Genomic DNA, 13,702 nt, shown 5'->3' with positions numbered 1-13,702 from the left:
TTTCCTACGGACAACCAAGTCGTCCTTATCCGCGAATCGAACACAGGACCAACGCGTACCGAGCCCGCCACCAGGATGAATTTTCCGTCCACAAAGGCGCTTTATATATTCTTTCTGAGAAATAAACCCGTGTAAATTTCCTTAAATTTTTGTGATACGGACGGGCGGATGACATTTTACTCTGTCATAACCTTTCCACCACATTGCGGTATCAGCCAGTGCTGTTTTGCCAAGTGTACATGGTCGACCACAGCTCAGGCAAATGCTCAAGCCGGTAAAGCTGGAATCTTTATTCTAGATATCAAAAGGAATGCCCGTTATATGATGTGTTATTATGGTGTCAATAAACACAATATTATTTTTTCGAGTCGTACATCGAGCGTAAACTTCTATGATATATTTTTCACTTCAGACGTGGTCGTCGCTGTATGTACTACGTATGAGTGTCGGTAGGCACTGGAGCTGAAGCATACCAATCGAGCTAACTCCAATGAAAAGCAGTCAAGTGTGCCTTCGTAAGATATCTAATAATCGAATCATGTGATTCTCCAGTGTGCATGTGTAGTATAAAAATGCGCTCCGGCAAAACCGAGGAGGGAATGGCTATTCCAGTTTCGCTAACTGACCAAAATTATGAAAGGTCTTGTACGGACCCTCAGGTTTTACGTGAAAAGACAGCTCCACTGTATTGCGAATTGGCGATTACACCACGTGTGTCACGGCGCCAATTTGAAGCATTTGTTCTGTCAGGGTCACTCCCGGCAGGTACCTTCGCGAATAAACGCTCGCCGATTGAGTGACCTACATTTAGTGGGCCGATCGGCAGTGATTGAGCCTACGCAGCATGCGCGTAGGCGTCGGTGGTTCAGTGGTAGAATACTCGCCTGCCACGCGGGTGGCCCGGGTTCGATTCCCGGCCGACGCAAATTTTATTTTTTGTTCTTTTTAGCAATTTGGCATTTAGTGAAACACTTTACGGAAATTTAGCATTTGGAGCGAATTCGTGAGTGATTTCAGCATCACAAACACCAACGCAAAATAGTTCGAGCGAAGCAAGAAATGTACCGATATCTCTACCTGTCGAAAAGGAGGAGTAAACTTTATTGTACGAAACCAGCAGGTTTAGGTAGCTGGGCCAAGGGTACGGCAAGGGCTCGCCTCGACGCCGCCTCACGGGCATGCGGTGTCGCCCAGGCTTGGTCGTCAAGAGCGGAGCTCCGCAGAGCCTCATGGAGCTTCGACGAAAGGGTCGTGGTGTTAGTGTGTCTGTACTGCGCCTGGCACTCCTACAGTATATGTGCAAGCGTAGCCGGGTGTTGCCGCAGCACCGCAGTGGGAAGTTGTGTACAAATCCGGGAATATGAGGTGAATTCGGGAGGGTGAGGGATACGTGTTTGTTGGAAGTAGACGCAAAGTGGTGGCCTGTGCCCGGTTGTGCTTGTGGTGACGTGGGGGAAAGACTCAGCGTCTCAGGTAAAAGTTCTTAACCAGATCATTGTAGGTAGTCAGGTTCTCCCTGGTGTCCATCTCGTCTCCAGTAGCCCCAGCGCGGTTGACAAGGCCTCACGCAAGGGAGTGGGTGACCTCGTTGAGGTTTGGGAGGTGAGGGTGGACTAGGCCCGCGTGGGCGGGGATCATGTTTTCTCTGGAGTGTGGTGCCTGGCAGAGGATGCGAAGCGCTTGAGGAGAAATGCGGCCTTTGCTGTAATTAGTGACGGCTGAGTGAGAGTCGCATACGATGGTGTCAAAGGTAGGACTTGGAGTGGCCAGGGCGATGGCCACCTCTTCACCCGTCTTGGCAGAGGGAGTAGTGACGCTCGTTGCATGGTGTAGGGCTCCATTGCATGTGGTGACAGCTACAAAACGTATGCCTTGAGGATACTGAGCTGCGTCAACAAATGTGGTGCCAGGTGCGTGGGCAAAGGCTTTTGTGATGGCTCCAGCGGGAGCTTGGCGCTGGGTTCTGTTGTACTTAAACAATAAGATTGTTTCATTTATAGTTTCCAAAAGTAACCCATGTTATGAAAGTCTGAAGTCAAATCTACAATATATATATATATATATATATATATATATATATATATATATATATATATATATATATATACCTGATCGTGCACAAGCTCAGTACGCTAGATTGAGGCCCTGCTGCACACTCGAAGCTGCAGTCATTACAAAAACACACACACACAAACACAAGCACACGTTTTACGCGAAAAGACAGCTGTACAGTGTATTTTGAATCGACAATAAAACCACGTGTCTCGCAGTGCCAGTTGAAAGCATTTGTTCTTTCAGAGTCACCCCCAGCAGTCAGTTTCGCGACCAAGCACTCGCTGGTTGAGTAGCATATACAGGTAGCAATACAGTAACTCTATTGTATATAAACGGCGGCCGATAGTAAGCGAAGCGAACGCCCAGGACGTTGGTTCAGGCGAGCACAAGCTAATGCTCTTGAAAGAAACATCCCCACGCTTGCTCACGAGATAAAAAAAGACCTGGGTTTTGTTGTATTGGATTTCTCCATGAGTGCGTAAACTAATCGGACTTTTCACAATAAGCGTGATGCCCGAGACCTGTATCGTGCCGCGGTGTAAATCAGCAACTGCGAGGTCAGGTATTCACTTCGTTCCCTTAAACAGGGTTTTCACTTCAGTCAGGACGACCTCAAGGTAAAACGCAAGGTACTGCAACCAACAGTCATTTCATCTTATCTCGCGTACATATGTTACCCGTGCTGTTGTTAAAATGTAGATGACTTTTCCATGTTTCGCCTCCTCTTGCCATATCGATCTGCAAACAAGTATAACTAGACGAGTGCGAAAGCACAACACAAAAAGTTGTCAATCATTTGCGGGCAGAAGTTGCTAAAAAATGAAGGGTAGTCAGCGGAACGACGTCGAAGTGTGGAAGAATTATCTGCATTGGACGAAGGCCCTGCCGGGGAAGAACACGTTAAAGGGCAAGAGTTTGTGCATCAAAACCAACAAGCCCTGCTTATATATTGACTTTAAACTGATTAAAACTTCGATTTGTGTGCAGCACTATGTGCATTTCCGTGATTTCTTGCGTTCGTTTTTCACCTACGCTGTTATTTAAAGACGCAAGCAGACGCGAAGATACATCCATTTGCTGTTTCAATGCGTAGTTCAACTGTAACAAGTCGTGAATGAATCTTACCCCATTTAAAAAGGACCCCTAATAGTGCGATGTGAAGTAGTAATACCGCATAAATATAGGCGGTATGCACTGAGCCTTCATCCGCAAGGAGGAAACACTAGCCACGCCCCATTTTGAAGGTCCGTTCGTACGCGCGTCCAGCTTTACGTGCTCCGACGTGCAGGAAATATGACAGAGGTCACTGGGCATCCAAGTTGCAGTACGGATCCCGGACACAGCTCGTGCCGCGAGATTTTCGCGCGTGTGGCGAGCACGTGGACCGGCAAAATGGCGACCCCGACGATAGCGAACCTCGCGGTTAACGTGTGCATACGCCCTATAAACGTGGCAGATAATTTATGTGAGATTGGTTTATTTTGATGAACAGGAAATAATCATGCATATCTACGAAAGCCCCCTGAATGACGCGGTAAACGCAGACAACAAAAGTTAGGCCACGCAAATGACTGCGCGAGGACATCAACGAACAGCAGTGAACCACTCTTGTTCCCAGCAGAAGTGAAAGAAAAAAAACATACTTGTTAAATCAACTTTTATATTTTATTTGCCTATTTTTGGCGACGGAGCTCTGCCACACGCTTGTACGGCTGTCTGTCTTCACAGCAGCCAAACCTATTCTTAACCCATACGGAGGTGACATTCATATATGTAGCAATAACCACACAGACTATTATACACTGCATGCTATCTGGCGTGTCAGCACATAAATAGCCGAATTGCAGTCGCAGACAAAGCGAGGCTGCTATACTGACGAACACACCCAGCCGGCTGGTTGCCTGTGCCAGTGCATTCCATTACGAGAATTAATGTGTATGCTATACCTTTATTAAGCACCTTTATTTCGGCTTTGGTAGCATTTACAGTATATACATTATATGCTGTATATGCTTGATAAAGGTAGCATATACAGTAAATATACAGTATATACTGTGAATGTTACCTGAAGTGAAGTAACAGTAAATCTATCATTGACCGTTGTGCCGCAATGTGGCGGTGCAAGCAAGAACTAGCCTTCTCACCAGCGCAAAAGAGCGTTCGGCAGGCCGCACCTCTTTTTTGTTTTAATGCCAGTTGAACGACTTACATACAGTAGGCCACTGGGCAGTGATTGAAGCTACACGCGGATCCTCCCGTGAGCGTCGGTGGTTCAGTGGTAAGCACATTAATGTTGGTAAGATAATTATTGACGGAGTAGCCATGGCATATCGGAACGGTAGTACGAGACTAATTATCAACAAGACATTGGGCCCCCCCATAAGAATCGAGCGCTCAGTGCGTCAGGGTTGCCCTGTTAGTCCACTTTTGTTTTGCATCTATATTGAAACTTTATGTCAGTCGATATTGCAGAATGACATCATTAACGGGTTTAGTGTACAATCTTCAGAGGTCAAACTACTCGCATACGCTGATGATGTTGCGATTTGTAGCACTACCTATGGCGGTATTGAAGAATCAATCAGAGTTTCTAAATATTTCGCCGAAGTTACAGGAAGCCACATAAACTGGGGTAAATGCCTTGGCTTCTGGCATGGATATTGGCCTTAAACACCAGAATTTTTCGCAGCCATTAAATGGACAAGAACGCCAGTTAAATATCTTGGAGTACCGCTTGAGTCATACAAAAGTACTGACGAATATTGGACACAGCAAACGAAAGAAATGAAAGAAAAAGCGAATAGGTGGAATGCAACTTATCTGTCCATGTTTGCTAGGGCTACTGCATGCAACTGGTTTTTTGTGTCTAAGCTGTGGTATGTGATGCAAGTGCTGTACTGTTCCCGGGTCAATGTGCAAAAATTACATCGGGTGTTTGCAATATTTGTGTGGGGGTCTAACTGTGAAAGGTGCAGTCGCACGAATTTGTTTAGACGGGTGAAGTGTGGAGGCCTTGGGCTAGGACATCTGTTTATCAAGCAGTTAGTAAATAGGTTTTTCTTTTTTCGTGAGACAAGAGATCCTTTCCTACTAACAGTGTGTCAAACAAGACTAAGTAGACTGTTGCCCGAGTTTGTTGTGAGCACCCATGTTACCCCAGGGGCTGTGCAAGGATACATGAAAGAAGTAGTGGCCAGCGTGCGGTTTTTGTGTGTCCGCTTTTCAACTGACTACCTGTGGTCTGTTGGAAAGAAAAAACTGTACAAAGATTTATGTGACACGATGCTCCCCGTCCCACTGTACAGAGCGCTATATACAGCGCGCAAGGGTCAGAACGTACTTAAACGTGTAAAAAAAATGCCAGCAGCTCCAAGTGCGAAAACGTTCTTTTTCAAATTACACACTGGAACACTTCCTGTAAGAACCTTCCTAGAGGAGCGTGGGTTTTATATGCCTTGGGGATCTCACTGTCTAATCTGTAAGAAACCGGAAACTATCGACCATGTTTTCCTGCACTGTTGGGAAGGAGTGTATTTTTGGGACGTATTACAAAGAACAATCAAAAAATAATTCCCGTTAGATCCTCATGGGATCAGGTATTTGGATATAGAGAACGAGGATGGATTACCTTTCGATTTTATTATGATGACTGCCTTGCACAGTATATGGCGCTCTAGAATGGCTGGATTTCATTGTGACCCAGACAGAAAACCAGCAAGAGAGTATTTTAAACAAAGCATCTCAAGATTACTCGAGGTAGTAAGAACAGACGAATGTGTACCTTTGTGGGTAGAAAGGGTAGAAGCCCTACTGACCATGAAGGAATTCTAGGATGCGATGTGTTATAGTTATGTTTTAAGTTTTTTTTTGTATTGTATGTAGTGAATTGTAATATATCTTAGTAACCCGTTTGTGAAGTTTACCGGAAGTAAGGAAAAGAAAAGTCGGTGGTTCAGTGGTAGAATACTCGCCTGCCACGCGGGTGGCCCGGGTTCGATTCCCGTCCGACGCAAATTTTAATTTTTGTTTTTTGAAGGCATTTAGTGAGACATTTTATGAAAATCACCATTCAGCCCTAATTCGTGAGTGATTTCAGCATTGTGAAGAACATCATAAAGTATTGCAAGCGAAGCAAGAACTGTACCGACATCTCTCTCTACCTTTTGAGCATTTAAAAACGTGATAATTATTCCATAATGGTTTCCTAGAGTGACTCACGTTATGACAGTCTCAACTCGAATCTATTGCATAGTGTCTATAGATATCATAATTGTGATTAATTCTACTGGAGCTGTTGAGTGATCGCTCCCATTTACGAGCTCAGTCAGCTAGATCGAGCCCTACTTCAGACTAAAAAGCCATTCTGGCGGCTAAGTCATCTTCAGGAGCTGTGAAACATTATCACGGCTTTAGCCTACGAACGTGCACGACTTCGCAGTTAAAACGTCGCATGTCAGAAGGTGATGTGAGAGGCTCAATTAGGTAATTGACCGGGGAACTCTTTTAGAAAACGCCGTAAGGCCCAGCTTACTTTGCAAGAAGTTTGAACGAGAGTCCTGGTGTGCGATGCGGCACTGACAGGCACACATGTGTACCGAGCAGAAAAGCGGCAGTTGAGTTGTGGGCATCGTGGATTGCTTTCTGCTGGTTCTGGTCGACTCATGAGGTAAAGCGGTGGGCCAGCTGGTGACATTCTTCTGCGTGTCTATTGAGGTTCAAGATAGACAGGCTTTCGGTGGCGGCCAGACGATAGAGTAGAATGGTGTCTATCATGTGCGAATGGTGGCTGCCATAAAGGAGGTAAAATTGAAAAACCCGACTGTGGCTTGCATCATGGTATTAGAGGTAAAGGTTATGAACGGAAGAACCAGGTCCCACTTAGAGTGATCAGTTGTGATGTACATAGCGAGCATGTCACCAAGAGTTCGATTAATGAGCTCTGTAGTTTCATTGGTCCGCGGATGGTAAGCGGTGCATGTGCAATGAACAATAGCGCATTAAGCAAGCAATTTTTCAACAACCTTGGATAAGAAGGTGGCTCCACGGTGGCTGAGGAGTTCTTAAGGACATCCGCGACGCAGCACAGAACGATGTAGTATGCAAGTGGCGACCTCTACTGTTGTATCAGTCTAGATAGCAGCAGTCTGGGAATAGCGTGTCAAGTAGTCTGCTGCTTCTATTATCCACCTGTTTCCGACAGGAGTCGAGGGAAGAGGCCCATAAATCTACATACCGACAGGATCAAAGAGTCGGGACGGGCATGGCAACAGTTCTAGCTGCCCATGCAGATAACATGTGCGCAGGAGACTTGTGGTGCTAGCATTCATGGCAAGAGTGTTGAAAGTTGCGAACGAAGGTATACATGACATGCCAGTAGTATCGGTGTCGAATTCTTTTATTCGTTTTGAAGAACTCTGCGTGGCCACACTGTAAGTCAGTGTAGAAAGAGGAGCAGATCTCTGAGCTCAAGGCTTGTGGTACGACAGCAACCATGTGCGCCCCTCTGTAGCATAGCTGCGACGATACAGCAGCTTGTGACGAATCGGAAAATGGGTAACTTGGCGCCGGAGCATTCGCGATGGCGAGACTGCATAGGTAACCCAGAGCAGGCCGAGAAGAGATGCCGTCCAGGGATCATTGTGTACTTCAGCCGCAATATTGTCAAACACAAGAAAGGACAACGCGCACTTATGCGCCGGGTCATCCGTCGGTTTCAGGGCGACGGAGGTGAGTGGGAAAGCGCGCCAGCGTCAGAATGCTTCCGCTCTGAACGATAAACCACACGTATGCCATACTCCTGGATTTTCAAGGCTCAGTGAGCAAGACGGCCAGATTGGTCTTTCAACGTCAAAATACAACAGACTGCATGGTGTTCGGTGATGACAAAAATGAAACGACCATATAAGTATTGACGAAATTTCCCAAGCACCTACACAATGTCCAAAAAAACGTGCTAAGTGGTCTGTTTGGCAAGGTTGACTCTAAGCGATCACAGCCCCCAGGCCTACCCCACTTGCATCAGTGTAGACCTCAGTGAGCTTGAGGATCAAAATGGCGAAGAATGAGTGGCGTCTTGAGGAGGCGTTGCAACGTGGTGAAAGGCTATTCGTAGGCTGGCGACCACGATGGCATATCTTGAGCGCCACCAAGGAGTTGCATGAGAGGTCATATAATTGACGCGATGTTTCGAATGAATAGCCAGAAATATGAACATAGGCTAATGAAACTGCGAATTTTTTTTTATGGCAGTAGGTTTATGAAACTCAAAAACTGCGCGCACTTTATCAGGATACGGGAGAATGCCGTCCTTCGACACGACGTGTCTTAAAATGGTGAACTGAAATACGGCTAATTGGCATTTCTTGTGATTTAATTGTAAATCGATGTTAGTCAAGCAAGTAAGCGCGTGCTCGAGTCGGTCACCAGTACATCGAAGTCGCGTGCAGACGCGTCAAGACTGACATCATTGAAACTGATAAAGTAAAACACATGACGAAAGAGATTGATGACGATGCCTTTCAGGTGTTGCTGGTGAAGAACTCTGCCACAATCACTGACGTTATTAGCTTGTGCCAGGACTATGATAGAATACGCGAGCAGTGAGCTCTGACAAGGCGAGTTACACCACTCATCTCTAGCCCCACCATCGGCCCCCCACCAAGTATCGATTTTATTGAATATTAAGGTTTTTGTCTGCGAAGAAGTCGCAAGGCATCTCCCTGGTGACCTTTACCCAAGAGCCTATCACATGTCCCCCGTCTTCCATCCGTGACGTCATACAAGCTAGGATAGGTAACTGAGGGGCTCCCAGTGGCCCGCGAGGAAACTTTTGTGGTTGCCCCACTTACATATACTGCAGCAGCTTCCATGCCAACCTGTCAAGGGCCAGTATCATCTGTACAGCGTCCTGTGCGCCCTCCTCCTCCTACTCCTCCACCTGTTTTCTGGTCCAACGCCACCCCCGTAAACCCGTGGCGCATGCTCGGCAATCACGCTACATGCTTCGCCTCTAGGTAACCCGGACACGTCGCCAGGTATTGCCGCCGCCGGGACCTTCGATTACAACCAATGAGTGCCGTACTTCTCACTTGACTCCAACGCGCCTTGCAATCAGTCCGCCTCACTGGAAGCTCGCTACCACGCTTATCGCCTCCCTCGATTCGAACATCCGCGCTCGCCTTCCGCTCGTCGTCGATCGCCTTCCCCGATGCGTCGACGACCCTCATCTACCAACGAGGCAAACTCGACGACGCCGTACGTGAGGCAAGAACTGTGCAACTTTCGGTTTGCCCAAGTCCTGGTTCTTCACCTACAAGTGTCATTTATATGCGAAAATGTCACAGCAGTCACTCTTATCGATACCGGTGCCACTGTATCCGTAATCGAAGCCACATTTTGTCGCTAATTTCGTAAAGTCGTGACACCTCTTTTCGAATTGTTGCTTCGAAGTGCAAATTCTCAGCCCATTCAACCGACCACATTGTGCACAGCACGTGTGACCATTCAAAACATTGTGCCCATGATAGAGCTTATTCTGCTTTCATCATGCTCCCATGACATTAACTTAGCATGAGACTTTCTCTCACGCCACAATGCCACTATTGACTGTACTGGAGTTGAAGGTTCAATTCTTTTACCTCGGTGACTTAGACTCTGTTTTCCGCTAATCTTATTGTACAGAAAGACACCCATATCGCACCGCGCTCTTGGACATTCGCATAAAAGCCCCTGGCACTGCCATATCTGAAAAAAAGCAGTCTTTCTTAGGCCATCTCAAAGTTACCCGAAGAGCCCATTCATTGCATTTTGATGCTCTTGAATTAGTTTTGCACAATGCACATTTACAACCATCTTGCGACACCGCTGTCATTGCTACGTCGTGAGTGCCTTGGTAACATCGAGTTGGTCGACTCTGCACGAATAATTTCTTTGCCCGACGAGGTAATTTCTACAGCCGTGTATGAACTGGATGTCCTCTCCATGCCTGACGCAGTGTATACGGATGTATTCAGCCCGTTCATCGGTGAAGATTTGACGCCTTCGCAGCGATCGCAACTTCTTACCGTGCTTCAGCACTTCCGTCCTTCTTTCGACGATGCATAAACATCACTAGGCCATGCATACACAGTTGAACACCACATCGACACTAGCTCTCACTCACCGCTGCGGCAACAGCCATACCACGTGTCCTCTACAGAACGTCGGGTTATTGCAGAGCATGTCGACTATGCTCTGCCGAGGCGCTATCCGTCCTTCACACAGCCCGTGGGCTTCTCCAAGGGCACTCGTCATAAAGAAAGCCGGGTCCATCCGCTTCTGTGTCAGCTTTCGTACATTGAACTATTTCACTCTAAAGGATGTATATACTGCACGCATTGACAATGCTCTTGACTGTTTACAGGGTGATGTATTCTTTTCCTCATTACACTTGTGGTCGGGCTACTGGTCAGGGCCATGACCGAGGATGATTGTCCCAAAACCACTTTTGCAATCCCAGACGGCTTGTATCAATTTAACGTCATGTCTTTTGGACTATGCAACGTGACTGTTACGTTCAAAATAATGATGGAAGAATTTCTGTGTTGCGTTAAATGGAAGATCTGCCTATGGTAACTCGAGTTCGTCGTGGCGTTCGCCCCTGATTTCCCAACACACTTGTCATCGTGGTCGCCAGCCTACGACGAGGCTTTCATCACGTTGAACGTCTCCTCATGACACCACTCATTCATCGCACTTTTACCCTGAAGCTCACTAAGGTCCACTTATACGCAAGTGGTGTAGGCCTGGGGGCTGTGCTCGCACATAGTTAACCTGGCTACAGAGAATACCTACCATACGCGAGCCGCACACTCACCAAGGCTGAAAGCAACTACAGCGTTCCAGAGAAGGAGTCTTTGGCCACTAAGTGGGTGCTTGGGAAGTTTTGACAATGTTTATATGGTCGTTTATTTCACGTCATCACCGACCACCATGCACTGTGTTGGCTTTCCACGTTAAAAGACCCATCTAGCCACCTTGCTCGCTGAGCCTTCAAAATCCAGGAGTATGGCCTACGCGTGGTTTATCGTTCAGGGCGGAAGCATTCTGACGCTGGCGCGCTTTCCCACTCACCTCCGCCGCCCTGAAACCGACGGATGACCCGGCGCATAAGTGCGCGTTGTCCTTTCTTATGTTTGACAATATTGCGGCTGAAGTATGCAATGATCCCTGGACGGCATCTCTTCTCGGCCTTCTCTCGGTTACTTATGCAGTCCCGCCATCGCGAACGCTCCGGCGCCAAGTTACCCATTTTCCGATTCGGGACAAACTGCTGTATCATCGCAGCTATGCTGCAGAGGGACGCACATGGTTGCTTGTCGTACCGTGAGCCTTGAGCTCAGAGATCTGCTCCTTTTTCTACATTGACTGAATGCTGGCACCGCAAGTCTCCTGCGCACATCTAAGCTGGGCAGATAGAACTGTTGCCATGCCCGTCCCGACTTTTTGATCCTGTCGGTATGGAGATTTATGGGCCTCTTCCCTCGACTCCTGTCGGAAACAGGTGGATAATAGAAGAAGCAGACTACCTGACACGCTATTCCCAGACTGCTGCTATCTAGACTGATACAACAGTAGAGGTCGCCACTTGCATACTACATCGTTCTGTGCTGCGTCGCGGATGTCCTCAAGAACTCCTCAGCCACCGTGGACCCACCTTCTTATTCGAGGTTGTTGAAAAATGGCTTGCTTAATGCGCTATTGTTTATTGCACATACACCGCTTACCATCCGCAGACCAATGAAACTACAGAGCTGTTTAATCGAACTCTTGGTGACATGCTCGCTATGTACATCACAACTGATCACTCTCAGTGGTACCTGGTTCTTCCGTTCATAACCTTTACCTCTAATACCATGATGCAAGCCAAAGTCGTGTTTTCGGAATTTTACCTCCTTTATGGCAGCCACCATTCGCACACGATAGACACCATTCTATTCTCCTGTCTATCTTGAACCTCAATAGACACGCAGAAGAATGTCACCAGCTGGCCCACCGCTTTACCTCATGAGTCGACCAGAACCAGCAGAAAGCAATCCACGATACCCACAACTCAACTGCCGCTTTTCTGCTCGGTACACATGTGTGCCTGTCAGTGCCGCATCGCACACCAGGACTCTCGTTCAAACTTCTTGCAAAGTAAGCTGGGCCTTACGGCGTTTTCTAAAAGAGTTCCCCGGTCAATTACCTCATTGAGCCTCTCACATCACCTTCTGACATGCGACGTTTTAACTGCGAAGTCGTGCACGTTCGTAGGCTAAAGCTGTGATACTGTTTCACAGCTCCTGAAGATGACTTAGCCGCCAGAATGGCTTTTTAGTCTGAAGTAGGGCTCGATCTAGCTGACTGAGCTCGTAAATGGGAGCGATCACTCAACAGCTCCAGTAGAATAAATCACAATTATGATATCTATAGACACTATGCAATAGATTCAAGTTGAGACTGTCATAACGTGAGTCACTCTAGGAAACCATTATGGAATAATTATCACGTTTATAAATGCTCGAAAGGTAGAGAGAGATATCGGTACAGTACTTGCTTCGCTTGCAATACTTTATGATGTTCTTCACAATGCTGAAATCACTCACGAATTAGGGCTGAATGGTGATTTTCATAAAATGTCTCACTATATGCCTTCAAAAAACAAAAATTAAAATTTGCGTCGGCCGGGAATCGAACCCGGGCCACCCGCGTGGCAGGCGAGTATTCTACCACTGAACCACCGACGCACACGGAAGTATATGCGTGTAGCTTCAATCACTGCCCAGTGGCCTACTGTATGTAAGTTGTTCAACTGGTATTAAAACAAAAAAGAGGTGGGCCTGCCGGACGCTCTTTTGCGCTGGTGAGAATGCTAGTTCTTGCTTTCACCGCCACATTGCGGCACAACGGTCAATGATAGATTTACTGTTACTTCACTTTAGGTAACATTCACAGTATATACTGTATATTTACTGTATATGCTACCTTTATCAAGCATATACAGCATATAATGTATATACTGTAAATGCTACCAAAGCCGAAATAAAGGTGCTTAATAAAGGTATAGCATACACATTAATTCTCGTAATGGAATGCACTGGCACAGGCAACCAGCCGCCTGGGTGTGTTCGTCAGTATAGCAGCCTCGCTTTGTCTGCGACTGCAATTCGGCTATTTATGTGCTGACACGCCAGATAGCATGCAGTGTAGAATCGTCTTTGTGGTTATTGCTACATATATGGATGTCACCTCCGTATGGGTTAAGAATAGGTTTGGCTGCTGTGAAGACAGACAGTCGTACAAGCGTGTGGCAGAGCTCCATCGCCAAAGATAGGCAAATGAAATATAAAAGTTTATTTAACAATTAGGGTTTTTTTCTTTTACTTCTGCTGGGAACAAGAGTGGTTCACTGCTGTTCGTTGATGTCCTCACGCAGTCATTTGCGTGGCCTAACTTTTGTTATCTGCGTTTACCGCGTCATTCAGGGGGCTTTCGTAGATATGCATGATTATTTTCTGTTCATCAAAATAAACCAATCTAACATAAATTATCTGCCACGTTTTAGGGGGTATGCACACGTTAACCGCGAGGTTCGCTATCGTCGAGGTCGCCATTTTGCCGGTCCACG

General features: G+C 46.8%; 3 non-coding genes across 3 annotated transcripts; 2 read left to right on the top strand and 1 right to left on the bottom strand.

Moving 5' to 3' along the window:
• Positions 1-854: 854 nt before the first annotated feature.
• Positions 855-925, top strand: TRNAG-GCC (transfer RNA glycine (anticodon GCC)). Its single transcript has one exon. It is a non-coding gene; the product is annotated as a tRNA-Gly (tRNA).
• A 5,071-nt stretch (positions 926-5,996) lies between these two features.
• TRNAG-GCC (transfer RNA glycine (anticodon GCC)) lies at positions 5,997-6,067 on the top strand. The gene has a single exon. It is a non-coding gene; the product is annotated as a tRNA-Gly (tRNA).
• Positions 6,068-12,750: 6,683 nt separating this feature from the next.
• On the bottom strand, positions 12,751-12,821 carry TRNAG-GCC (transfer RNA glycine (anticodon GCC)). The gene has a single exon. It is a non-coding gene; the product is annotated as a tRNA-Gly (tRNA).
• Between the last annotated feature and the right edge of the window lie 881 nt (positions 12,822-13,702).

Source organism: Rhipicephalus microplus, chromosome X (assembly GCF_043290135.1).
Source record: "Rhipicephalus microplus isolate Deutch F79 chromosome X, USDA_Rmic, whole genome shotgun sequence".
NCBI lineage: Eukaryota > Metazoa > Arthropoda > Arachnida > Ixodida > Ixodidae > Rhipicephalus > Rhipicephalus microplus.
Note: the sequence above shows the minus strand (reverse complement) of the source record. Positions and strands in the feature narration are given on the sequence as shown.